The sequence below is a fragment of the Sus scrofa genome, chromosome 8, assembly GCF_000003025.6.
Source record: "Sus scrofa isolate TJ Tabasco breed Duroc chromosome 8, Sscrofa11.1, whole genome shotgun sequence".
NCBI lineage: Eukaryota > Metazoa > Chordata > Mammalia > Artiodactyla > Suidae > Sus > Sus scrofa.
The window spans coordinates 106,622,912-106,650,182 of record NC_010450.4 but is presented as its reverse complement, the minus strand read 5'-3'; the positions used below and the strand labels follow the sequence as shown (position 1 = coordinate 106,650,182).

The window sequence follows — 27,271 nt, the reverse complement described above, 5'->3', positions numbered from 1 at the left end:
GCCAGAGCCACAGCAACGCAGGATCCGAGCCGCGTCTGCAACCCACACCACAGCTCACGGCAACGCCGGATCGTTAACCCACTGAGCAAGGGCAGGGACCGAACCCGCAACCTCATGGTTCCTAGTCGGATTCGTTAACCACTGCGCCACGACGGGAACTCCCATCATTTTTTTTTTTACGAAAGGTACAGAACCAGACTAAGCATAGGGAAAGGAACAGATCTACTATGGGGTCAAATTTGTTCTTCCTGGAGTTCCCGTTGTGGCTCAGCGGTTGACGAATCCGACTAGGAACCATGAGGTTGTGGGTTCAATCCTAACCTTGCTCAGTGGGTTAAGGATCCAGCGTTGCCATAAGCTGTGATGTACATCACAGACGTGGCTCAGATCCCGCATTGCTGTGGCTTTGTCTTGGGGCGGCGGCTACAACTCTGATCAGACCCCTAGACTGGGAACCTCCATATGCTGCGGGTGTGGCCCTGGAAAAAGAAAAAAAAAATTTGTTCTCTATTACAACATACTCATGAAGTACTCTAGTATTTTTTGAAAGTTGACTGAGATGGGCTGTAAATGTGTATTTACAAACTCCAATGCAACCACTTAGTATATATATTGGAGATAGAGATATTTTATAAAATACTTAATGAGAAAATGGGATCATATATAATATTTCTTTAAAATCACAGAAGGACAAAGAAGTAGAAAAAAATAGGAACAAAGAAAAGAAAATGGTACTGGTTGTATGATACAGCATTTTATCTGTACCAGTAAAAACATTGAATATCAGCAATCTAAATGTACAATTAAAACACAGGAATTGTCACAAACAAGACCCACTGCTGACAAGAAGCTTGTTTTACACACAGACAGACATAATTAATCTGTGAGTTATGAAATACACAATGTTTAAAGTAATTATAAAACATGAGAGTAACTATACGAATTTCAGAGAGTGAACTTCCCAGTAAGTTGTCAGCAATAAAGAAAGGCATTACATAATGATAAAGTGACCAGTTCTCCAAAAAGACATCACAATCCTTAATATGTATGCATCTAACAACTATGTCAAATTATGCGAGGGAAAAACTAACAGAGCTCCAAGGAGAAATAAATGAATCCACTGTCATAGTTAGATATTTCAATAGATTCTATACAAAATGGATATACCTGGTAGGCAGAAAGTCAGTAGGACTCGATTTCTGTCATTGAAAATAGACTCTTAAAACTCAACAATAAGAAAATAAGCAGTTACCCAAAAGATAGCCCAAAGACCTTAGCAGATACTTCACTAAAGGAACACAGATGTACCACTGTGGGGATGTTGATAATTAGGGAGGCTGTGTACATGTGGGGCTAGGTACATATGGAAGAGTCTTTGTGAATCTCTGTACTTTGTCCTCAATTCTGCTGTGAACCTAAAAGCGGCCTAAAAAGTAGTCTTTTTTTTTTTTTTTTTTTTTTTTTTTTAGGGCCACAGGTACGCATATGGAAGTCCCCAGGTTGAATTGGAGTTGCACCTGCCAGCCTATGCCACAGCAATGCCAGATCCGAGCCGCATCTGCCACCTACAGCACAGCTCATGGCAACGCTGGATACTTAACCCACTGAGTGAGGCCAGGGATCTAATCTGAGTCCTCATGTATACTAGCAGGATTTGTTACCACCGAGCTACAACAGGAACTCCTTAAAAGTAATCCTAATAGAAGAAGAAAAAAAAGTTGAAGGCCTGCTAATAGTATTTAAAAACCAACTTAAATTTTTGTGACATCAAAGTAGAAACACCGAAACAGGATATTTTCTCAAGAAATCACTGATAAAATCATGGCTTAGAAACTGCTATTTCTAAGTAGCAAGAAATTTTTTTCCAAATATTGTTGTTTGTTATTATTTGAAGAAATTTTGAGACAGGATGTTGCTAAGTTTATGGGGAAAAATCATGAGAATTTGTCCCTTTGTTGGACATGGTAAGCCTGATACCTTTGATAATTGGGCTGTCAGGAGTTATGTTGCACAGTGGGACAATGGGACAGTGTCATTAGAGACAAGAACATCTTGCCAGACAGTGTCACCATGAAGGGAAGGAACTATTTCATTGCTGAGTGGGACCTGCTCATTCCTTGTTGAATGGTTTTACATGGACTACCTTTTTTTTTTTTTTTTTTTCCCTCAAGATACGTATGTTTGGTTTTAGTGCTGCTTTAATAATACCGACACTAAAATTGAGAGTTGGCAATGGAAATTTTTGTATAAAATCTATACTGGATAAAAGTTAGAAGTAAACAGTGATCTTACTAGGGGTACAAAGAAGCAGATCCATATACTTGGCCCAACACAGTGAACTATGTGGCTGATGAACAACCTTGAACTTAAAGAGCAAAGGGGATGAAAATTTTGGAATCTTACTAAAAGAGTAGAATATTTGAGGGCCAGAAATTTGTATTTGAGACAGCCCGTATTTGGAGTTAGTAGAGAGAATTTTTCTTCTGTCTTCTGGAACTTTAATGAGTGGGGACAAATGAAAGCCCAGCACTGGAGTACAGCTGAGTGCCCTGTTTGATTACAATATTTATTAGGAATTTCACTACATTTGTATATTAATTTAGATGATTATTTTTGTGCTGTGATTATACAATTGCATAGGTTTGACCCCTAATTCTGTTTTCTCACATGTATAATTTATAGAATATTGTATACCTAATATTTAAATGCTGACTTTGAGGAGTTCCCCTGTGGCACAGTGGGTTAAGAATCCAGTTGCAGCGGCTCAGGTTGCTGCAGAGGCTTGGGTTAGATCCTCAGCCCAGCACAGTAGTTTAAAGAATCCAGCATTGTTGCAGTCGTGGCTTGGATTCAGTCTTTGGTCCAGGAACTTCCATATCCTATGGATGTAGCCATTAAAAAAAAAAAAAAAATACTAATTTTGAGAAAAGTAATTTTTTCTGCAAATATATCAACTTTTTTTTTTTTTTCCTCACCCATGGCATATGTAAGTTCCCAGGCTAGGGGTAGAATTGAAGCTGTAGTTGTCAGCCTACACCACAGCTACAGCAATGTGGGATCTGAGCCACACTTGTGACCTATACCTCGGCTCACAGCAACGGCAGATCTTTTAACCCACTGAGCAAGGCCAGGGATTGAACATATGTCCTCTTGGGTCCTAGTCGGGTTTGTTACTGCTGAGCCACCACAGGAACTCCCAAATATATCAACTTGTAAATTTACTTTATTTTTTAGGAGAGATAATTTGTGTTTTGATCTTTAACCCCTGGTACTTAATAAATGTTTGAAGCTTAAAATATATTTTGTATAATTTTATTTATGGACATCTAAAAAAGTTAAAATACATTTTTACAAATCACACATTGAGTACAAAAGAAAATTTAGAAAATGTATTAACTTTGTAACTTTTTTGTAGCAGTTGCACAGAGTTAATACATGATGTTCTATGTATCAAGAAATGAAATTTTAGTTTAAAAAAATTTTTTTTTTCTTAGGGCTGCACCCACGGCATATGGAAGTTCCCAGGCTTGGGGTTGAATCAGAGCTATACCTGCCAGCTTACGCCACAGCAACACAGGATCCGAGCCCTGTCTGCTACCTATACTCATGGAAATTCCAAATCCTTAACCCACTGAGCAGGGCCAGGGATCGAACCTGCATCCTCAAGGATACTAGTTGGATTCACTTCCACTGTGCCACGATGGGAACTCCCTTTTTTATTTTTTTAATTGAAGGGTAGTTAATTTACAATATTGTTTTAAAGATTTATTTTTTTAAGCTGTATGATTCTGTGATATTTAAGATTATGAAAGATGCAACTTTGAAATGTTAGGTGAGATGACAATACAGAATATTGTTGCCATGTCAGGGGAGGCTCACAATCCTAGTAGCTCCTCAAATATTTAAAAAAAAAAAAAAAAAAAAAAAAAAAGGAGGTGCAGTAAAAATTAACATAGAAGCCATAAATAGTAAAGGTAAAATGAAAAAGGCATTAGTTTTCATTAAAGCTTTCACAAAAGAATATTGCAAAAACAGAAAACACTGCAGCTTAGAAAGTAATTTGCCATTGTATCATTTCATTTCTAGTCGAAATAGGTTTTGTGTCCTTTCCTCTTCAGTAACATGTTCATTTCACACTCAACTTAGAGCAAACGTAGCCACAGAGTCTCTTAAAAATACAAGACAGAACTATTTTCATACGATCTTTTGAGCTACATAAGTCTGACATTAGATAGCCTAGATGATTGTAATTCAATGCTGAGATAAAAGGTAAGCAAGAATTTTTAGTTCCCATTGAAGAAAAATTATTTTTTCAATGCTCAGTGTATTTCCCAATATTTAAGGAGGACATACTTTTTTCTGTGTATATCATTCATCTAAAATGGAGAGTGATGGTAACCCTCAAGCAACCCTCACCACTAAGCAAGCCTCTTATGTCAGCGTACACTGCATCATGTGGCTGTTTGAGAAGAAGCAAAACAAGCCTATCCAGTCAACGAATCAATCAAATCTGAAATAGATAAGTGGCTTGTAATATGTGGTTAGAAAAATCTTTAAGTTTTTACTTTAAGCCAGGGAAAGGTTAAAATAGATAACACAAATGTGGTATCTTATTTAATTGGAGGACCTTGGTTTATTAACAATGGCACACATCGGCCTATTTAATGTTCATTGGTAGGAAGGAGAACGGCAGCACACCTTAATCCTGTTCATCTGGGTTATAAAGTTTATTTTATTTATTTTTGTCTATATCAAAATTTTGATTTACTCTTAATTTGATTAACTTAATAGTGCCTTTTTTGGAAGATGTAGACTCTGTTTTTAATCTCTTTATCCACAGAATGCTTTGCAAATGCAAAACCAAGCAACACAAAGGGGTACTGAATATTCATGGGATAAATAAATGGATAAAAGTACAAAATCAACAAACTAATGGTAAGTAGATTGGAATGGAAAAGAACAAATAGGATTAAATCATTTAAACTATTTCATTTGGAATGCACATATTTTTATGAGCTTTGGCTGAATCAACAAAAATAATTTTAATTGTGATAGGTGAGAGCCCGTAAAATAATGAAGAGATAAAGAACAGGCTCTTTTTTTAATGTGTTTTTTTTTTTCATTTAAAATTTCTTTATTGTTTTTATTAGAATCTTCAATGAAAAATGTCAACAGTTACTACCCTTTCTAATCTTTTTTTTTTTCCAACTGCTTTGTATTAGAAACAAGTTTCCTCCACTCCTTGCTTTCCTATGGACAGGTGATCCCTGAGGAAGTTTGTAAGACTCTTTACTCACATTTCTGGAAGTGGGGAAAAGGGACTGTTTTGCCTGATTGCTAATCTCAGAAGAACAGAATATGATTGGCTCACACCCTCAGCTCAGGAGCCAGCCTTTTCCACCCCTATAGCTGTCATTTATGCAGGAGCTCTACCTTGTCAGGGTGGGCTTCACTCGTCAGGCCTGGCCTGGACCTCACTGAGTAGGTCTGCCCCATTCTGGGCTCAGTAGCTGGACAAGCAACCCTGAAGGCCTATTCACCAGTCTGGTCTCTTAGCAATAAAGTTGAAAGGCTGGACCCATCTGCCTGTGTTGTGACTTACGTCTCCACTTGTTCAGAATCCAATGGGGACAGAATGTGTATTTGTTTTCTCAAGCTGTGTTTTTCCTTTCTATATCTAAGTGCTTATCTGAAGCTTACTCTCTTCTTTTGATTATGCTGTACACTATGCCAAGACTTGTCTCCTTTTTTCTAATCTGAATTTTAGCGTGATGACTGAGTTCGAATTTCAGTGTAATACTTTCTCATTTCTACATTTGATTTGCTGATAGTTTATTTCTAGTTGAGCAAATGAAGAACATTTTTTTAATTACATATTTCACCCTTCTAACACAGAGATCCTGAATACAAATGGCATTAAACAGCAAGCCCCACAGATCATCTATAACAAAGAATCTAAGCCACATTTTCATGTAGTCTAAGTCCCCATAATTACTAGAGACTTACTATCCATCAGCGGTGTAGCCCAACAAGTCAGTTTTGAGTGTCTGCAGTAAGGCTGGATGTGCTCTAATCTACCTGGTACTTTTGTAGCTAATACTCTGGAAAATGCTGTAACCAGTTACCACCACCCAGTTTTCTATGCATATCATCTGTGATTTCGCCAAGTCAGGGTCCTCTTTGAATGTATATCATCTCCCACACTATCATTCCATAATGGCTTGTGATTACTTTGCTCTCAACTCAAATTCTTTTAGTTTTTAAAGATTTTATTGGCGTATAATTAATTTACAATGTTGTGTTAGCTTCAGGAGTACAGCAAAGTGAATCAGTTGTACATACACATAAATCCATTCCTTTTCAGGTTCTTTTCCCATATACGTTATCATACAGTATTGAGTAGATATCCATGTACTATACAGTAGGTCCTTGTTACTTTTTATTTTATATATAATAGTGTGTATATGTTAATCCCAAACTCCTCTAATTTATCCTCCTCCCCCCCAGTGTTTCCCTTTTAGTAACCATAAGTTTCTCTTCAAAATTTTTGAGTCTGTTTCTGTTGTGTGAATAAGTTTATTTGTATCTCTTTATTATATTCCACATGATAGTGATTTCATATATTTATCTTTGACTACACTTGGTGGAATAATTTCTAATTCATGTTGCTACAAATGGCATTATTTTGTTCTTTTTTATGGCTAATACTCCATTGTGTGTGCATGTGTACATGTATGTATGTATATATATACATAATGTATGCATGCAAACCACATCTTTATCCAGTCCTCTGTGTACACTTATATTGCTTCTGTGTCTTAGCTGTTATAAATAGCGCTAAGGTGCACTTCGGGGTGCTTGTATCTTTTTGAATTATGGTTTTCTCTGGATAGATATCCAGGAGTGGTATTGCTGGATCATATGGTAGTTCTATATTTAGCTCTTTTAAGAACCTCTATACAGTGGTTGCACCAATTTATATTCCCTCCGACAGAGTAGGAGTGTTCCCTTTTCTCTACACCCTCTCTCCAGCATTTATTGTTTGTAGAGATTTTGATAATGGCCATCCTGACTAGTATGAGGTCATAGCTTTGATTTGCATTTCTCTAATAATTGGTGATGCTGAGTATCTTTTCATGTGTCTATTGGCCATCTGTCTGTTTTGGAGAAATGTCTATTTAGATCCTTTTTTTTTTTTTTTTTTTTTTTTTGTCTTTTTGTATTTTCTAGGGCCGCACCTGCAGCATATAGAAGTTCCCAGGCTAGGGGTCTAATCGGAGCTGGAGATGCCAGCTCCAGACACAGCACAGACACAGCAACACGGGATCTGAGCCGTGTCTGCAGCCTACACCAAAGCTCATGGCAATGCCGGATCCTTAACCAACTGAGCGAGGCCAGGGACCGAACCTGAAACCTCATGGTTCCTAGTCAGATTTGCTAACCACTGAGCCACAGTGGGAACTCCTAGAACCATATTTTTGATTGGGTTTTTTTTTTTTTTTTTTAATGTAAACCTGCATGAGATGTTTTGTGTATTTTGGAAATTAATCCCTTGTCAATTACTTCATTTGCAAATACTTTCTCTATATTTTGTTTATGGTTTCCTTTGCTGTGCAAAAGCTTTTAAGTTTAATTAGGTCCTATTGGTTTATTTTTGTTTTTATTTTCAGTACTCTACGAGGTAAATCCAAAAATATAATCCTGTGATATATGTCAGGGTGTTCTGCCTATGACTTCTTCTAGGAGTTTTATAGTATCTGCCCTTATGTTTAGATGTATAGTCTGAGTTTATTTTTGTGTATGGTGTTAGAGAATGTTCTAATTCCCTTCTTTTATATGTGGCAGTCCAGTTTTTCCAGCACCACTTAACTGAGGAGACAGTCTTTTCTCCATTGTATATTCTTGACTCCTTTGTCATAGAGTAATTCACCATAAGTGTGTGGATTTATTTCTGGGCTTTCTACCCTGTTCCACTGATTCATATTTCCATTTTTATGCCAGTATCATACTATTTAAATGACTGTAGCTTTGTAGTATAGTCTGAAGTTAAGGAACCGGATTCCTCCAGCTCCTTTTTTCTTTCTCAAGATTGCTTTGGCTATTCAGGGTCTTTTGTGTTTCCACATAAATTTTAAAAATTTCTGTTCTAGTTCTGTGGAAAATGTCATTGGTAATTTGATAAGGATTGCACTGAATCTTCAGATTGCCTTGGGTAGTATAATCATTTTGATAATATTGATTCTTCCACACCAAGAGCATGCCAAACCCTCTTTTATTCCCAGATCATTATACCAGATACTCTGGAACCTCTCTCTCTATTTTTTTTTTTTTGAAAATAAATTCTCATCCTAATTTCCCTCTTCCGCATTCACTTTGTGGTCTTAACATGGAAACTTTCTAAAAATGACAAAATTCACAACTAAAGGCTGAACATTCTTCACCCAAATTGACTGGAAACCTTAAAAAAGATATTCTACTCCAGAAGAAAAAGAGGACGCATCAAGAGGTAGGAGGGGCGATTTCACAGTATAAACCACCCCATACCTCCCAGGTGGGAAGCCCCACAGACTGGAAAGTAACTGGTTCACAGAGACTCACCTACAGGAGTGAGAGTTCTGAACCCCACATCAAACCCTCACGTGCGGGGATCCAGCACTGGGAGAAGGAGCCCCTGGAGCATCTGGCATTGAAGGCCAGTGGGGCTTGTGTGCAGGAGCTCCACGGGACTGAGGGAAACAGAGACACCATTCTTAAAAGGTGCACACAGACGTGCACTGGGTCCCAGGGCAGAGCAAGTTCTCCATAGGAATCTGGGTCCAACCTGACTACAGTTCTTGGAGGACATCCTGGGAAAACAGGGGTGAATGTGGCTTGTTGTGAGGGAAGGACATTGAAAGCAAAGCTCTCAGGAATATTCAGTCCCTTTCTCTGGAGGTGGCCATTTTGGGAAAATCTGGCCCCACCCGTCAGCCAGCACTAAAATGCCCCAGGGCAAACAACAATCCAGGTGGGATCACAGCCCTGCCCCTCAGTAAACAGGCTACCTAAAGACCCCCCCAGGCACACAGCTGCCTCTAATCCCATCCAGAGACCAAGCCCCACCCACCAGAGGGATTAGAATCAGCTCCACCTACCAGTGGGCAGGCATCAGCCCCTCCCATCAGGAAGCCTACAGGAAGCCCCCCATACCGACTTCAGCCACAGGGGGGCAGACATCAGAAGTAAGAGAGGCTACAACTCTATTATCTGCAAAAAGGTCACCACACCAAACACCTATAAAAATGAAAAGACAGAGAACTGTAACTCAGATGAGGGAGAAAGGAAAAACCCCAGAAAATCAGCTAAGCGATGAGGAGATTCTCAGCCTCCAGGAAAAAGCCTTGAGACTGTTGAAACTGAAGATGATTCAAGACATTGGAAAGAAATTGGAGATAAAGATGGATAACTTTCAAGAAACACTGATCAAAGAGATACAAGATATAAAACTTAAGAGATGCAAAATACAATAACTGAAATTAAAGTGGAAACTTTTTGTTACCCTCTCAGTTAAATAGTGGTCATTCTTGGAAATGCATGAGTCTAAAACAAGAAGGTGCAAGCAGAGATCTAAGTGATGTTATTTGCTGCTGTTTCTACAAACACCATCCCCACCTTTTATAAAAGAGTCTTCTTCCTCTCAGCTTAAAAACAGAAACTATAACACTCACTCTCATTTTCCCCCAAATTTATGTTCCTTTTCTGTTGATTTTGGAGTCTAAATCAAACTCTTCTATCCTTTTGAAGATTTTGGCTGAATTCTTCTGTTTTTATCTGAAATAGCCATCATCATCTAGTCTTCCTTGCCTGGTAACCTCATATCCATTGAACTTCTTTTAATGACTGCTTTAAGAAGATCTTTTAAATAATGTTGACTTGCTACATCATTGAAATCAAGTTCAAATCCTGTATTTAAGTAAAGTTTCTCATTACCCTCCTGTCAGCTCTCCAGTAAGGCATATTATTTCAACTCAGCTTCCCTAGTGTTTTTTACTTATCTGCTATAACTATAGTCTGAGAAACTCAAATTGTAATACAGTTCATTCTCCATGTCACATCTGAGGCAGCTGAATATTCCTGTGTGAAATCATCTAATCTTAAAGCATTCCTACTACTAATTCAGAATGTTCACCTCAATTGTGCATTCAGTGTCATGGGACAGAATTTTCTCTCATTTTTCACATCAGCTACTTAAATAATCTTCTAATCTCCTTGATTATTTGGGCATCAACCTCTCAGCATAAAAGCTTATAATTTCTTCTCAGAAAAAAAAAATAGAAGTCAACATCTTACAGTGATACTTTGATTTTTTAAATATTTATTTAATTTATTTTGCTTTCCAGGGCCACATCCACAGCATATGGAGGTTCCCAGGCTCGGGGTCAAGTTGGAGCTACAGCCGCTAGCCTCCGCCACAGCAGTACAGGATCCGAGCTGTGTGTGCGACCTATACCACAGCACATGGCAATGCCAGATCCTTAACCCACTGAGTGAGGCCAGGGATCAAACCCGCAACCTCATGGTTCCTAGTTGAATTCATTCCCGATGTGCCATTACGGAAACTCCTACATTGATACTTTGAATGTGATATGATACTATCATGGTAATGAACTGAGTTTTTAAAAATTGCAAATTTTCATATGTGTTTAAGATCACTTTCTAACTTAGCAACACGTAAAAGAGAAACATATCACATTAAAGTAAAAGGATTTTGATAGGTAAAGTGCTTCACATAATTACCAGAGTATAAGTTTTTACCCTAGTCTTCCATTTTACACCAGTGATCATTTCAAGTAATGATCTTAACTGCAGATAAAATCATCAAATCATTTATTTTCTTTCTAATCATTGTCAACCAAAATTCACTTTGCATGTGGAATTCTGCTGATTCTATGAAGATATTTAAATAACCCGCTCTCTAATCAATGTGAACTAATAGTTAAAAAATTTTTAGCATCAGTAACTTCCTCTGAGGTTAGATATTTAAATCCTTCGGGGTGGTAGTTACCTTCTTTTGTTGTAGTTCTGTGTGTACCTCTGACTAGAACAAATGAGAAGAAAGTACTGGCTTTTAATTAAATTGGAATATAGAATTACTTTAAGTGCCTTTGCTTATAGATTTAATGTCTAACTTGAATTGTGGGAAAATACCACTTTTTAAAAACCTCTAGCTTTGCTATTAATGTCCTTTTAATTATTTTAAGTTCATCAGTTCAGATAAAAGCTGAAATGACTTGTGCAATTAATAAGAGCACTTAACGGGTCTTTTTAGGAAATATTCTAGGCATCTGTGTGCTCAAGGGGAATTTTTTAAAAGTCTGTTCTTAATGCTTTATAGTCAAAAGTGATGAAATACCCCTAGAGTTGTTAGCCAAATCCATAAAAAGACCAATGGATCACTTCCAGGTAGGTTTCTCTAGTGTTTAATTTGCAAGTACAGTTATCCATCATTTGATCATGCTGTAAATTTATTGATTGCTATTTAACACAAATGTGTCAGAAAAGTATTATTTATTTTGTGAATGTACTTTTTTCCTAAATCATTTATATTGTTCAATTATTGAAATATACATGCTTGGTGTTTTGTTATAAGCAGTTTAAAACTTTTTGCTCTGGATTTGATCATTGGGCCAGTGATATGAAAATCATGGGCTTGGCTATTCTTGCTTTATTTTCCCATCACCCATTGGACCTGAGATTGGGAAGGGTTGGTACTACAAACAACTCTCCCAGGCAAGACCAGGAAACTCTTCCTCGTCTTTGGGACACGTGATAAATGACCGGAATTTTATTACTTTCCTTTAGGTTTGCCTCAGGTCTCATAGGTAAAGGGCTACAACTTTACTGTTGAAGCTTTTTTCCATATTCCTGACTTCTACTTCATTTCCCTCTTTTAATAAAAAAGGAGAAAATTTAACTGAGGGGAGCAATCACTGTTTTAAAGAAAGATTGTTTATCAGAATATTATGGCCATTTCTGAACAAGTGTCTCTTACCTCTTTGTTGGATTTTAGTTTGCAAAGAGGCTAATATTGGCCCTTATAAGATACTGTTTTAGTTAGAATTTTATTTTATTTTTGTATTTTTAGGGCTGTACTTGCAGAATATGGAGGTTCCCAGACTAGGGGTGGAATCAGAGCTGTAGCTGCTAGCCTACGCCACAGCAACTGCCAGATCCAAGTTGCATCTGTGACCTACACCACAGCTCATGGCAGCATCTCATCTTTAATCCACTGAGCAAGGCCAGGGATCAAACCCGAGTCCTCATGGATGCTAGCCAGGTTTGTTAACCACTGAGCCATGACAGGAACTCCGGAATTTTAAATATTAACTTTCTATAGAATAAAATAACAAAAACTGTGAATTCAATTTTAAAATTTGAGTTTTGTTAAAGAAATCAATATGTGATCTAGTTTAGTTTAATTGCAGATTTCTTTCTTTTATAATCCTTTATTTCTACCTCCGATACAGTACCATTTAAAAAATAACCAGCCTATTGGTTGTTACTTAGTAAATACTATATTATGAAAAAAGTGCCTTCTTTCTCTAATATTGTTAATTTAGGTAGATCTGTGCAAGGTGTTGCTGCCTATACTTTGAGGTATTTATTAACCTTAATGAGCCCTGTCATTCAGAATATTAAGTTTTGCCCCTTACTGGACTTAATTCATTAATCAAATACATGTTGAATAACAGGTATAGCTAAGTATCTACCGTGGTATCTGCTAGACATGAAATTTTGTAAAATAGCCACAGGACAAAGTCAAAGTGAATAATCTTCAAGGACACATGTCTCTTACATTTTTTTCTCCATTTTTTTTTTTCACCCTTTAAAGGAAACCTTTTTCTAAAGGTTCCTAGAGCACTTAAAGTTCAATTTCATAAGGATATGTACTAAAAGTCATTACATTCAGTAAGTTTAGAATAAGCTACTCATTCAGCAATTCTAGGTCCAGAGCCCTTCTGCTAGGGATTCGTTAAAAATAGTTAAAACATCTTTTAAATTAAACCTGGTAATTACCTTTTAATATCCAGTGCTAATTGAATGATTTATTTACTGAACATTTAATATATGTGAGATTGCTATTCTTGCTTGCAAAATTTGAAAATCATCATGGCCACTGCCCTTACGGGTTACTCAGTCTTTGGAAAGTAGGTGTGTGCACATGTATGTGTGTGTCAGTGACCAAGGGTATTTTTTCTCTGTACTGCAATGAATTATCTCTTGTACATGTTTGCCCTATGTGTGCACACTGAAATGATTACCACTATAGTAATTAGGTAATTATGAAAAAAATGTGTTTCTCTTTTGCCTTTGGACTAGTAGAAGGGGTGAGAAGATAGGAAAATGATTTTGTCATCAGCGATGGTTCTCCACCTCATGGGAACACAATGAGAGTGTTTTCTCAACACCTTCAGCTAGTTCTCTTCACCTCTAGTTCTACCAATTGATACCAGAAAAGATGATCTTTAAAGCCTCTACAATCTTGCTATGGTTACCAAATTGTTGGATATAGTTGTGAGGGGAGATGATAATCCACTGGGAAGAAACACTCTTAGGTCTATAGGCAGTGAATATGTAAAATGAACAGGAACGCCAATTGATCAGGGTACTCTAAGAACCTGAAAAGATAAATCTTTATGTTAAGAAGCTAAGGAACTTCTGGAGTTCCCGTCGTGGCGCAGTGGTTAAGAATCCGACTAGGAACCATGAGGTTTCGGGTTCGGTCCCTGCCCTTGCTCGGTGGGTTGACGATCCGGCGTTGCCGTGAGCTGTGGTGTAGGTTGCAGACGCGGCTCGGATCCCGCGTTGCTGTGGCTCTGGTGTAGGCCGGTGGCTACAGCTCCGATTCAGCCCCTAGCCTGGGAACCTCCATATGCCGCGGGATCGGCCCAAGAAATAGCAACAACAACAACAACAAAAGACAAAAAGACCAAAAAAAAAAAAAAAAAAAAAAGAAGCTAAGGAGTTCCCGTCGTGGCTCAGTGGAAAACAAATCTGACTAGGAACCATGAGGTTACAGGTTTGATCCCTGGCTTTGCTCAGTGGGTTAAGGATCCCTTGTTGCTGTGGCTGTGGTGTAGGCCAGCGGCTACCGCTCCAATTCAACTCCTAGCCTGGGAACTTCCATATGCCACGAGAGCAGCCCAAGAAATTGCAAAAAGACAACAACAACAACAACAACAAAAGCTAAAAGCCTTCCTAAGGACCTAAATGCTATTTGTCTCTTATGTGGGAATATTGATTTTTCAGTGATTTCCTCGCCCCTCAGTATATACAGGAGGCAGTCTTTTTGAATCAGCTATTAGCCTGTCCTGGGCAGGCCCTTGAATATTCAAAAAAATAGTTTAACTTTTCAATGGGGTCAGAAAGAAAAACGAGACTTGAAAAAATAATGCATGAAAATACTACATGTGAGAAAAGAAAAGGATTTTATAAAAAGTCAAAGAATGAATGCTTCCAAGTATTTGTATTCATTTCATGAATATCTCCATTTGTGAAGGTAGTTTTTTTTTCCCTTTTTTTTTTTTTTTTTTTTTTTTTTTCTCCCGTCTTTTTGCCATTTCTTGGGCTGCTCCCGCAGCATATAGAGGTTCCCAGGCTAGGGGTCTAATCGGAGCTGTAGCCACTGGCCTACACCAGAGCCACAGCAATGCGGGATCTGAGCCATGTCTGTGACCTACACCACAGCTCATGGCAACAACGCCGGATCCTTAAGCCCCTGAGCAAGGCCAGGGATCGAACCCGCAACCTCATGGTTCCTAGTCAGATTTGTTAACCATTGAGGCACCACGGGAACTCCTATGAATGTATTTTAAAAAGACAATGGATAGGCATTTTTGAAGTATTTTCATTTTATAGTTTTTGCTTCAAGATGATAGTCTTAAATGTATATATAATAACTATAGATATTTAAATATATGTGTTACATGTATATAGAATAACAAAACACAAAATAAACTAAATGGAAAATGAAAACTAGTTATTTGGGGAGTTCCTGCTATGGTGTAGTGGGTTAAGAATCCAACTGCAGTGGCTTTGGTCATTGCTGAGGTCTGGGTTTGATCCCCTGTGCAATGGGTTAAGAGTATTCTCCTTTGCCACAGCTGTAGTGTAGGAATGTCCATATGCTGTGGGTGTGCCGTGAATTTAAAACAACTATTTATTTGGCATCAATCATCCTATTTTTGTGTCTAAACTTTATATTTTTCAATACTTTGAGTACTAAGTACAAAAATCTCCCTCTGCTGGATTTACCCAAATGTTGAATTTTCTTCCCTCTGAAAAATAAACTAGGAACTTTCTTTTCTCCTAAGGTAACTTAAAATTGGAGAACTTATTAATGAGGACCATGAGAGACTTGGCATTATTGTGAATGAACCTATCCATGCCAAATAAAATCCAATGGTATTAAAAAACACTAACATTTCTTTTGAATTTAGAAGTCAGTTCCCTTCCAAATGATAAACCTACTCCACAGCTCATGGCAACGCTGCATCCTTAACCTGCTGAGCAAGGCCAGGGATCGAACCTACAACCCTCCTGGTTCCTAGTCAGATTCGTTAACTACTGAGCTACGACAGGAACTCCCCACAAGTATATATATTTTTAAGTTATTTCCAATATATTTGAATTTCTTGACCCTTGAGTTGGAATTTATTCCCCATGTTCCTGTGTGTGTGTGTTTTCTTATATTCTGATTGACACAGGGAAGTGCTCCCCTACTGAGTTTACTTAAACCTCTCTTAGGAATCAGGTATTTTATGCCACTTTTTCAGATTGATGCCATATGTAATGGACTTGAATATTGAACAGCGTGAATACCTTTGTGTTTGGCCCTACTCTTTGTACCCCAAGGCAGAGTAGAGTGTTCCTTGTGAGCAGAAAATGGAAAGGCACCAAAAACAGAACTTGGTTGGTATGAGTGCCCTGGGAAATGTGGTGGAATAAATGACTGCCAGGTATGGACTCTGATTAGTTCCCCACTTGATACTAAGGAACACGCACTCACCCCAGTCCTTTAAGTGAGATCTGGATTATCCTTACAAATGCAAACTGGGAATTCCCCTTTGTCCTTTTCCACTGAAATACTGAATAATGTACATGAATATTTACAATATAGAAGGTTTATTTTGACTCTTTTCTAAGATAATTTCCTTTATATAATGCAAACATTTTTATCAAATTTTTTTTTTCCTCACCCTGGGCCAGATGAATTCAGTTAATTGAAAAGTGATTTTTCTCAATTTTTAGACTAAACAATTTACTCTTTGGTGTTAATGCATTTTTAAACCAAGAAATTACTTTAAAAAGTTTTGAAATATTGTCTATTAAAATTAGCAGATAACAAGCCAATTTATTATATGCAGATTAAATTGAAGGATACACACACTCAGGAAAGTCAAAACTGCTTGTAATTAATTACTGAGTATGATGATGACTTTGTGATTCTGCCTTTTTAATTTAAACTACTGTGATAAGAAAAATCTATATTGAATATTTCTGTGGTTACTGAGACTGCCCATAAGTACCCCATACTGTGAGGACTGGAATTCATAACAAGGCAACAACTGCTTTAAAAGCTATACATCAAAGGTGTAAATAGCAAGTGCCATAACAGGCTGAAGAACTTCAGAATTTTTTTTTCCACTCCATTAAACTAGATACTCAAAATCTGGGTAAAGAAATATTTTTGCTTTATTACCTTTGAATTATGTTCTACCTTGCAATTTATAAACCCATTAATGATACAGAAATTAAACTTGTTTTACCTAGGTTTTCCTTATATGCAGAATTCCACAACTATTTAGCACTCAATAGAGTAAGGAATGGTAAACTGACTATACAATTGCTTTATAACTTCTAGTATTGATAGTGATTTCTTGTTTTGCAAGTTGGAAATTACTGAATGCAAATGTAGAATATTTGCCCCAAAGTTGGAAGATATGAAGAAGAATACATAAAATGTTGATGTATGCATTTCCATTAATTTTTTAAATGTAGGGCTGTTAATTGTATATCCTCTTAAAATTATCATTTAATTAATGTTAATAGAAATACATACAAACATACATATACGGATAATTCAAAAAAAGATCATGAGTCTACCACGTGTCCAAGATCCTGACACACTAATGATGAGCTTAGATTACAATCCAAATATTATAAATACATATATAATACACATGTTCTTTGCATTTGACTCATTTTCATATCTGGAGGCTATAACTTAATCCATTGTTATATAGGGTAATATGTTATTTTTCAGGTAGTTAAAACCTTTTTTTTTTTTTTTTTTTTTTTTTTTTTTTTTAGGGCTGCAGATACAGTATATGGAAGTAGCAAGGTTAGGAGTCGAATAGGAGCTGCAGCTGCTGGCCTACACCACAGCCCCAGCAATGCTAGGTCCGAGCCATGGCTGCTATGTACACCACACGTCATGCAATGCCAGATGCTTAACCAACCGAGCAGGGCCAGGGATCAAACCCGCATCCTCATGGATAATGGTTGGGTTTGTTTCCACTGAGCCACAGTGGAAACTCCATCAGATAGTTAAACATTTTTCCTTACCTTATATTATCATTAGAATGATTTATGCTAAAATTTCCACTATAATCATAAGGTAAGAAAACCTTGTGTCTTGAAGTAAGGTTGACCTTATCTTGCTTTCCTAAGTGATTAATAGTCTGCAGGGTCAGGTGTCTGAGCACCAGAGGGGCAGCAGCAGTCTCTTCTTCACTCCAGCCATCCTTATCCAGGCCATACAGTGGCCTTTACCTTGGATACCTGACTATCTTTTCATTTTCCTAACTGAAAATTTAGGCTCAGTCCTGAATCTCAGTCTCCTTTTCTCAGTCCTCAAAACTTTGGGGACTTAACCTTGCCTGTATCCTCTCCAAGAGACTGTAATGCAAGTCCTCAATCCATCAACTCTATATCTGATGATGAATTCAATCTAAATTAAGCCTTCAGTAGGCCTGCTCTTATCCAACCTCACTAACCTGATGAAAAGATCATTATCTGCTCTGTCTTCATCATGTCTTTCCAAACACATGCCTTTTAACTGTCACTTGATCAGAGAATTACCATCTTAGAGTTCCTGCCTCCTTGACCTAATTCATCTACTCTTCCTTAACTTTTTCAGTAACAGTATTTTGGATGCTTCCAATTTTTAGATTTATGTTGAAAAAGATTTTCTGTGAAAAGTAAAAATGAACAATTTCTCAAATTGGAAAGAATGCTTAGGTTTGTGTTACCTAAACAATGTTAAAGAATTCTATTCCAAACACATAGAACCAATCTAATTCATGATTTGCATATATGTACTTTTTATTGAGCACCTACCATATGTTATGTCCTAGTCACTGAAGTTACATCTGCCCTCATGATTTTCACTTATGATATTCCACTAATCATGTGGGAGTGGAAGACATAGACATGTAAATAGATAAATGACATAATTTCAGACAGTGATAAGTGCCACGAGAAGAGGAAAAGTGACAGAGTGATGACTGAGATCACGTGACCTAATCAAGGATAGTCTCCTCAAAGAAGAGCTAGAAGAGCTGGTACTTGACTGAAAAAGAAGCCAAACATACATAGATAGGAGAACAAAGAATTCTACAAAGAAAAAAAAATATCTCAGTTAAAAAAAAAAAAAAAAAAGCATATTGCATGTGAGGGGGGAAAAAAAAAAAATGAAGGCCAAGGGCTGGAATTTAGAAGTGGGAGAAAGAGGTAGGCCTGCCCCTGTCAGAAAGAACACTTAGGGCAGCAAGTTTCAATGTTTTTGTAATGCTAACAGGTACTCTTTAGTTAATAGGTATCTGAGTCTTTTAATTGACATTTATATCTAAAACAGCTTTATTTGGAGAAATAGAGTAATATCACATGATTTTTTTCCATAATATGCTGAAGATGCTATTTTTGAACAAAAAAGTCTTTTTATTGTAAACATCAATTGTGTATTGGGAGTAAAATACAACATTGGGGGAGGCGACTGTCTTACAGCATTGCCAAATGAAAGTACTAGCTCCTGTCGTGGAGCAGGTTGTGTAAAAAGAGCAAAATACGCCATTTGATGTGATACCTATAACTGGTTTTAAAAGTTGAGATAGCTCAAATATATTCATATAGTGTATCATAAGCCTACCAGTAGGCTGTAAAATTAGTCAAAATGAACTCACTATGTGGAATTTTGTTCCTCTGTTACACACTAGCTAGAAAAAGCGGACAAGCCTGTTTTATGACAAATTTTCTGACAGATGTGGTTTCCTGTTACCTGTGAATAGGAATCAATCTCCTGTATAATATAAGTCAGAGAAAATACTTCACAATATTAAGATCTATTTGGAAATACTGAATGTACTTTGACCTATATCAACATATGTATTTAATATTCTCTTTTAGACAGACTCTGTTGTATATAACATAGTATGTCATATCACTGAAACAAGTAAACAAAATATAGATTTGGAAAAAACATGTATACTGACTTGTTGTTTTTAAAGACTAGAAAGGACATGTCCTTTTTTTTTTTTTTTTTTTTTTTTTTTTTTTTTTTTTTTGTCTTTTTGTTTTTGTTGTTGCTATTTCTTGGGCCGCTCCCGCGGCATATGGAGGTTCCCAGGCTAGGGGTTGAATCGGAGCCGGAGCCACCGGCCTACGCCAGAGCCACAGCAACGCGGGATCCGAGCCGCATCTGCGACCTACACCACAGCTCACGGCAACGCCGGATCGTTAACCCACTGAGCAAGGGCAGGGACCGAACCCGCAACCTCATGGTTCCTAGTCAGATTCGTTAACCACTGCGCCACGACGGGAACTCCAATGTCCTAATAAAATTTTATAGGTTAGTTTATAATTTAATACAAGGCCCTATAATCAGTATTCATCCAGAAAAGTTTAGCTTGTTGCACAGATGCATGACTCATAGCTGTGTATAGCCAGCTATGTGGTTGAAAACTTTCTTAAATTAATAAATTAAAAATAGAGGCAGAGGTAATACTTAAACATAATATTATAGTTAGGGAGCATATATCAATTAGCTGAAGTAATTGTTTAGAATTTAGTTGAGGGTTAAATAAAAAATTACCCCAAACCTATTTTTTTCCTATATATAGGACATACATATATATCCTTTAAAAACTGAGATACAATTATCATAAGACACTGTATTAGTTTCAAGCATACAACATAATGATTTTATGTTTGTATATGTTGTAAAATCAAAACCACAATAAGTCTAGATAATATTCACTATCATATATATGTAAAACATTTTTTGAATGTTCATTGTTCAATTTATTTCTTCACTCCTTTACTCAAAATTATTTTTTTAAATTTTATTGGAATACTATTGACTTAGAAGGTTGTGCTAGTTCAGGTATATAGCAAAGTGAATCAGTTATGCATATATATATGCATATATATATATGGATATTGGATATTTTCAGATTATTTTCCCATATAGGACACTGCAGAGTATTGAGTAGATTTCCCAGTGCTATACAGTAGGTCCTTTTTACTCATCCATTCCATATATAGTAGTATGTATATGTAAATCCTAATCTCCCATTTTATCCCTCTCCCAACACTTTCCCTTTGGTAAGCATAAGTGTGGTTCCAAAATCTTTAAGCCTGTTTTCTTTATTGAGAACAAGTTTCATTGTATCATTCTTTATTAGATTCCACATATTGGTGATCTCATATGCTATTTGTCTTTCTCTTTCTGAATTCACGTAGTATGATAATTTCTAGTTCTATCCATGTTGCTGCAAATGGCATTATATCATTCTTTATTATGGCCTAGTAATATTCTGTTGTATATATGTACCACTTTTTAATCCATTCCTCTGTCGATGGACATTTAGGTTGCTTCCATGTCTTGGCTATTAGAAATAGTGCTGCAGTGAATATTGGGATATATGTATCTTTTTGAATCATTGTTTCCTTTGGATATATGCCCAAGAGTGGAGATGCTGGATCATGTGTTTGTTCTATACAAAGTTTTTAAAGGAATCTCCATACTGTTCTCCATAGTGGCCAACAAATTTTCATTCCCACCAAGCATGCAGGAGGGCTCACTTTTCTCCATACCCTCTCCAGAATTTGTTTGAAGACTTTTTAATGATGACCATTCTAACTGGTGGGAGGTGATAAGCTTATTGTAGTTTCGATGTGCATTTCTTTAATAATTAGTGATGTTGAGCATCTTTTCATGTGCTTTTTGACAGTCTGTATGTCATCTTTGGAGAAATGTTTATTTAGATTTTCTGACTTTTTGATTGAGTGGTTCTTTTTTTTGATATAAAGTTGCATCAGATATTTGTATATTTTGGAGATTAATCCCTTATCTGTTGCTTCATTTACAAAGATTGTGTCCCATTCTGTGGGTTGTGTTTTCAGTTTTTTAATGGTTTCCTCTGCTGTGCAAAAGCTTTTAATTAGGTCAAATATGCTTATTTTTGGTTTTATTTTTATTACTCTAGGAGATAGAGCCAAAAAGATATTGCTGCAATTTATGTCAAAGTGTTCTGTCTATATTTTCCTCTAAGAGTTCTATAGTATCCTAGTATCCTGACTTAAGTTTTTAGCCCATTTTGTGTTTATTTTTGTGTGTGGTGTAAGAGAATGTCCTAATTTCCTTCTTTTAAATGTGGCAGTCCAGTTTTCCCAGCAGGACATATTGAAGTTTGTCTTGTCTTCATGGTATATTCTTTCCTCCTTTATCATAGATTAGCTGACCATATGTGTGTGGAGGGGTTATTTCTATGCTTTCTATCCTGTTCAACTAATCCATCTACATTCCTGTTTTTGTGCCAGTACTATACTCTTTTGATGAATGAATCTTTGTAGTATAGTCTGAAGTTGGGGAGCCTGATTCCTCTAGTTCCATTTTTCTTTCTCAGGATTACTTTGGCTATTGAGGTCTTTTGTGTTTCCATACGGATTAATTTTTTTTGTTCTAGTTCTGTGAAAAACCCATTGGCAATTTAATAGGGATTGCACTGAATCTGTAGATGCCTTGAGCAGTGTAGTCATTTTGACAGTATTGATTCTTCCAAAACAAGAGTGTGGTATATCTTTCCATCTGTTTGTCATCTTTGATTTTCTTCATCAGTGTCTTACAGTTTTCAGAGTACAGGTCTTCTGCCTCTTTAGGCAGGTTTATTCCTAGGTATTTTATTCTTTTTAATGCAGTGTTAAATGGGATTGTTTCCCTAATTTCTCTTTCTAATCTTTCATTTTTAGTGTAAAGAAATGCAAGAGACTTTTGTGCATTAATTTTGTATTCTGCAACTTGACCAAACTGATGGATGGGCACTACTAGTTTTCTGGTATCATCTTGATGATTTTCTATGTATAATATGTTGTCTGCAAAAAGTGACATTTATACTTCTTTTCCAATTTGAATTCCTTTTATTTCTTTTTCCTCCTTGATTACTGTAGCTAGCACTTCCAAACCTATGTTGAATAAAAGTGATTTGAGTGGTCATCCTTGTATTGTTCCTGATCTTAGGGAAATGCATTCCCAATAGCTTTTTACTATTGAAAATGTTGTTAGCTGTGGATTTGTCATATGTGCCCTTTATTATATAGAGGTAGCTTCCCTCTATGCCCACTTTCTGAGGAATTTTTAAATCAGGAATGGGTGTTGAATTTTGTCAGAAGCTTTTTCTGCATCTATTGAGATGACCATATGGCTTTCATTCTTCAGTTTGTTAATATTGTGTGTCACATTGATTTGTATTTATTGAAGAATCCTTGCATCCCTGGATCCCACTTGATCATGCTGCATGATCCTTTTAATGTATTTTTGGATTCTATTTGCTAATAGTGACCTAAGGATATTTGCATCTGTGTCTATCAAAAGATATTGGCATGTAATTTTCTTTTTTGTGATATTTTTGTCTGGTTTGGTATCAGGGTGATGGTCACCTCAGAATGAGCTTGGGACTGTTCCTTCCCTTGAAGTTTTTTAAAAGAGTTTCAGAAGAGTAGGTGTTAACTCTTCTAATCATGATTATAATTTTAATATTTTGATTGGTCCATTTATCTTTTCTATTTCTTCCTGGTTTAACCTTGAAAGATTGTACCTAAGAATTTGTCCATTTCTTCTAAGTTGTCCATTTTATTAGCATATAGTAACTGGTAGTAATCTCTTAGTATCCTTTGTATTTCTTTTTTTTTTTTTCTTTTTTTTCTGTGTTTTGTCTTTTTAGGGCTACACCTGTGGCACATGGAGGTTCCCAGGCTAAGGGTCCAACTGGAGCTGTAGCTGTCAGCCACAGCAATTCCAGATCTGAGCCCTGTCTGTTACCTACACCACAGCTCACGGCAATGCCAGATCCTTAATCCACTGAGTGAGGCCAGGGATCGAACCCACAGCCTTATGGTTCCTAGTCGGATTTGTTTCTGCTGCTCCAGGGTAGGAACTCCTCCTTTGTATTTATTTGATGTCTGTTCTCATTTGTCTTTTTTCATTTTTAATTTTATTTAATTGAGCCCTTTTTTTCTTGGTAAGTTTGATTAAATGTTCATCAATTTTGTTGATATTTTCAAAGAACCACAGTTTTATTGATCTTTTTTATTGTTTTCTTCATCAGTCATTTATTTCTGCTCTGATCTTTATGATTTCTTTCCATCTACTCACTTTGGGTTTTGTTTAATGTTTTTATGACTGCTTCCAAGTGTATGGATAGGTTGTTTCTTCAGAGTTTTTCTTGTTTTCCAGTTGTGGCTTTTTTTTTTTTTTTTTTTTTCCAACCTAGAGAAGTTACCTTAGCATTTGTCTTAAAGGTGGTGTGGTGGTGCTGAATTCTTTTAGCTTATGCTTGTTTGTAAAGCTTTCAAGTTCTCTTTCAAATCTGAATGAGAGCCTTGCTGAGTAGAGTATTTTTGGTTGAAGTTTTTTCCCTTTCCTCATTTAAATATATTGTACCACTCCTTTCTGCATGTAGTTTCTGCTGAAAAATCAGCTGATAACCTTCTGGGGATTCACTTCTATGTTATTTCTTTCTTTTCCCTTGTTGCTTTTATTTATTATTATTTTTTGTCTTTTTGCCTTTTCTAGGACCACTCCTGCAGCATATGGAGATTTCCAGGCTAGGGGTCTCATTGGAGCCATAGCCACCGGCCTATGCCAGAGCCACAGCAACACAGGATCCAAGCCGTGTCTGTGACATACACCACAGCTCCCAGCAGTACCCAATCATCAACCGACTGAGCAAGGCCAGGGATTGAACCTGCAACCTCATGGTTCCTAGTCAGATTCATTAACCACTGTGCCACGACAGGAACTCTTCTTGCTGCTTTTAATATTATTTTTTTGTATTTAAATTTTGTCAGTTTGATTAATATGTGTCTAAGTGTGTTCCTCCTTTGGATTATCCTGTAAGGGATTCTCTGGGCTTATCTATTTGAGTGAATGTTTCCTCTCCCATCTTAGGAAAGTTTATGGCTACAATCTGTTCAAATATTTTCTCAGGTTTGTTCTATCTCTCTTCCCTTCTGGGACCCCTAATTTGTGAATGTTGGTATGTTTGTTGTTCCAAGGTCTCCTAGATTGTTCTCTTTTCTTTTCATTCTTTGCTGTTTATTCTTTTCCATGGGAGTGATTTCCACTACTCTTTATTCCACCTCACCTATTCATCCCTCTGCCTCAGTTATTCTGCTGTTGATTCCGTCTAGTGCATTTTTCTTTTCAGGTATATGGTTCGCCTTGGTTTGCTTGCTCTTTATACATTCTACCTCTTTGTTAAACATTTCTTGTACCTTCTCAATCTGTGTATCCATTCTTTTTTCTGAGATCTTGGATCATCCTTACTATCATTACTCTGAATTACTTTTTAGGTAGATTGCCTATCTCCTCTTCATTTAGTTGTTTTTGTGGTTTTCATTGTGTTCCTTTTTCTGAAAGATACTTCTCAGTTGTCTCATTTGTCTGTCTAGGTTTGTGATTTCCTTTCTGTTAGATGCAGGGTTTCAGTTCATTTTCCTTCTAGTGTCTGCCCTCTGGTGGGTCAGTTTGGTCCAGGGTTTGAGCAGGATTCCTGGTTGGAGGGACAGGTGTCTTCCCACTGATTGGTGGAGCTGGTCGTGGCCCTCTGGTGGTTAGGGCCATGTCAGTTGGTGTGTTTAGAGGTGCTGTCAGCTCATTATGACTTTAGGCAGCGTGTCTACATTTGATACTTTTTTTAATGCAAGGGCTATTTTTAATTTGGATGTCTGCCACCTATTTCCTCAGTGGGTGCCAGCAGTTATCTTCTTGATAGAAGATGTGACTGATGTAGTTGTGACCAGAGCTTGTTCTAGATATTGAGCAGGGCCTCCTATTTGCTCTATGGTTGTCTCAGCCCTGTAAGAGGAGGAGTCTGCTCCCTAGTTGTTAGGGTCGAAGCCAGCAGATCTGTTTCTGAGCTATTTCTGATCTGCAGTGCAAGTAGGAGGGATTTTAATACTCCCACTGGGAGAGGTGCCACTGAGTATTCCTCTGCTAGAGCTGTTCACGTGTGTGTGTGTGTGTGTGTGTGCGTGCCACTTTTTATTGTGCAGGCTCACAAACAACACCATCTTTGATACTACTCTTGGTTAATCCCCATCTTAATCACAGGTACGTCAGTAACTGGCCCTGGTGTCTCTCAGGCATTATTCTCATCTGACCACTGATGCAGAGCCACTGAGGTCAGGACCCAGGCCTGCTATGGATTCAGCTCAGTCTCTGGCCTGGTCCAACCCCTGTGTGTATGTACCCACAAAACCCATGGCTGCTAAACCAGACCCCTTTCAGCTGCAAGAGCACTTATTGTCTGTTTGGATCTTCTACTAGTACTGAACTTAGAGGGCTGGCAGTGGAAGTGGGAAACTGGGTTTTTGCGGCCAGGAGGAGAGGTTTTGGATCTTTCTCCTTAGTTACAGGACTGCTGGGGCTCAGCTACGGTTTTAGTTTCACCTCTATGTTGGAGAAAACCACTGATGATTACTCCTGAATCAATAGGTATACAGGGTGGCTGAGTGGTCAGCTACTGCTTTGGAGGCAACAGGTACATAGGGTTGGGGGCAGAAATTGATGTGTGAAGTGAGGCGGGGTGAGGCCATAATTGGGATATCCAACAGCCTTTTCCAGCAGGAGAGTGTCAGGCTGCGATAGGAGGTGCAGTCCAGCTCAGGCAGGAGCCTCCAGCAGAGCTCACAGAGGCAGAGGCCTGTGTTAGGAAGGGGGCTGTAATGATGTCTTTGTCCCTCGCCTGCTACCTGCCAGTGACACTTACCCTCCCTGGTGGTCCTGGCCTCTTTTCTAAATTTTCCTATTTGCAGCACTCTGCCCTTCCATGGCTCCATGCTGTTCCACACAGCTAATAGCTATCCTATCCCCAGGTCTCTTCTCCAAACCCTACACTTTAGCACTCAGCTTCCACCTGTATCTTAGAAATCTTATCTCAGACTTAGGTGTGCAGGGTGGTTGCATGAACCATATGTGTATGTCTCATTCTGTCCTGCCTGCTAAAGACTGGCTGTTGTGCTATCCTCTGAGGTTCTGGAGCTCCTTTCCTGTCCTGCTGGTCTCCACTGTGAGGGGTTTCCCCCAGGAGCCACAGCCTCCCCTTTACTTTAGCTCCCTCCCTGGGACACAGGTGCTGACCTGCTTCTACCTCTTTTTTTTTTCTTTTTCATCTTACCTGGTTATGTGGAAATCCCTCTTGTCCTTTCAGGTGTTGGAGTTCTTCTGTCAGTGTTCAGTAGACATCCTGTGAGGATTGCTCCATTTGTAGATGATTTCTGGTGTATTTGTGGGAAGAGGTGAGCTCCACATCCTCTTCCACCGTCTTGATCTGTCTAAGCATAAACTTTAAAGAAACTTATAACAGCAAGGTGATTCATAACTTAAAGCTTATAAAAAAGAAGAATCAAACATAGGAAAAAACCTTCTTTGTTGAAAAAAAAAAAAAAAAAAAAGCTACACGTTAATTTATTGTGGTTTGCCTTGTTGTCCAAAAGTAGATCGTTTCTTTGAAACCTATCATAAGCCAAAATGGAGTGCACCAAAGAAATGATTACTTTAGGACATGTCTTGGTAATGGATGCAAAAATAAATTGTGATAAAGCATACATGTTCACAGATACCGTTGAAAGCTATGATGGCCTGATACTGAGGTGCTCAGTGTATTTGCCAGGGAAGGAGCTTGGTGGTACCACTTTAGCTGCCCCCTCCATAACAGCATGCTGCAAAACA

The 27,271-nt window shown here is 37.6% G+C and overlaps 1 long non-coding RNA gene across 2 annotated transcripts in view; it reads left to right on the top strand.

The window, feature by feature from the left end:
• LOC106507797 overlaps positions 1-27,271 on the top strand; it is an 86,573-nt gene that overhangs the window by 30,594 nt on the left and 28,708 nt on the right. For both annotated transcript variants that reach the window (XR_002346824.1, XR_001304061.2), the window contains one exon: positions 4,841-4,935. This is a non-coding gene — a long non-coding RNA (uncharacterized LOC106507797). The remainder of the gene's footprint in view (positions 1-4,840; positions 4,936-27,271) is intronic.